Genomic DNA, 1,635 nt, shown 5'->3' with positions numbered 1-1,635 from the left:
GTGTGTGTGAGTGTGTGTGTGTGTGTGTGTGTGTGTGCGTGACAGTGTATGTTCGTGTGTGTATAAAGTATATCGAATGTAAGACAACAGGAAGCTCATCTTCGAAAGAATCAATTTAAAGTGTAGGAGTTGAGTAAATTTATCACCTTTGCTTTTAGTACAGTTAAATTACACACACAAACACTCTCACACACACATAAACACATAAACATGCACACACACACATACACATGCATGTGTACATATATATTCATATAATATATATATGTATATCTCTGTGTGTATGTGAGTGTATGTATATGTGTATATCTCTATATCCATACGCATTCAAACACATATCAATACACTGAAATATTTTCTTGTATCCTCTACCATTGCGTTTTCACGCTCCTACGCTGTTTGGCACCAAGCGCAAAAATGCACGCATACACGGGCAGGCAGTGACGTACACGTAAGCTTTCAGAGTTAAGTGATGAAATCACATTCGTAGATACATGAGAACTTCTAAAACGAACTGGAATTCATTCAGAAACGAAAGGACACAATGATTTCTATGAAGATATTTAAGATAGAGTTAACGGTGTATATTCAACATCATACACTGTAATGGTAAATCCATTGCAGAACGCTGGTTAAATACGTTATCAGAAATAGCTGGAAGCAGGAATAACTTTGGCATTAACGGTAAATCAATACATCTAGCAATTTGCTAACAAGATAGCAAAAACACTGTATTGGCTGAAAGACTTAGAACGATATCACAACTTTCTTCTCCAAAATATTTGTAACTTATTGTTTTTTTTTATTTGACTTACATTCATATACTCTTTATTGTTTTTTTTTTTATTGTTTGAGTGTGACTGAGACAGTATGTGTGTGAGTGTGTGTGTGTGTGAGTGTGTGTGTGTGTGAGTGTGAATGTGTCCGTCTTCTTTTTCCGTAAGTCTTTGTATATTTTTGTGGTATGTACAAATTGGTGCTTTGGATATGTGCTTTACAATACTATCAAAACTTTTGAATGCTCTCTCTCTCTCTCCCTCTCTTTCTCTCCGTCTCTTCCCCCCTCTCTCTCTCTCTCACTCTGTATGTACACACACACACACACATACATATATACATACACATATGTAAATTTATTTATAAAATATGCTCATATATATACATATATGTATATATATACACATGTATATATGTACGTATGTATGATTGTATGTATGAGTATGTATGCCTGAATAATATATATATATATATATACGTGTACGCATGTATGCATATATATATTATATATATACATACACACACAGAGGCAGGTAGACATACATACATACAGATATATATAGATAGATAGAATGATAGCTAGCTAGATAGGTAGATAGATAGATAGATAGATAGATAGATAGATGTACATTTTCAATATTTTCTTAATGTGCTATATTCGAGCTCCATTCTTCATGCTTCTTTAAATCATATAGCCATAAAATTATAGTGTCGGCAACATTTTAAGGTGTTCTATACTTTCGGTGGTTGAATATCACGTTCAGATTAAACACAATTATACTGCCTTGGCACATATACTTTTATCAAGCATATAGCTTGCAGGCATATACATCAGTGTCCCAACTTTCAGATATATAT

The sequence above is a fragment of the Octopus bimaculoides genome, chromosome 20 (genome assembly GCF_001194135.2).
Source record: "Octopus bimaculoides isolate UCB-OBI-ISO-001 chromosome 20, ASM119413v2, whole genome shotgun sequence".
NCBI lineage: Eukaryota > Metazoa > Mollusca > Cephalopoda > Octopoda > Octopodidae > Octopus > Octopus bimaculoides.
This window is presented reverse-complemented; position numbering follows the sequence as displayed.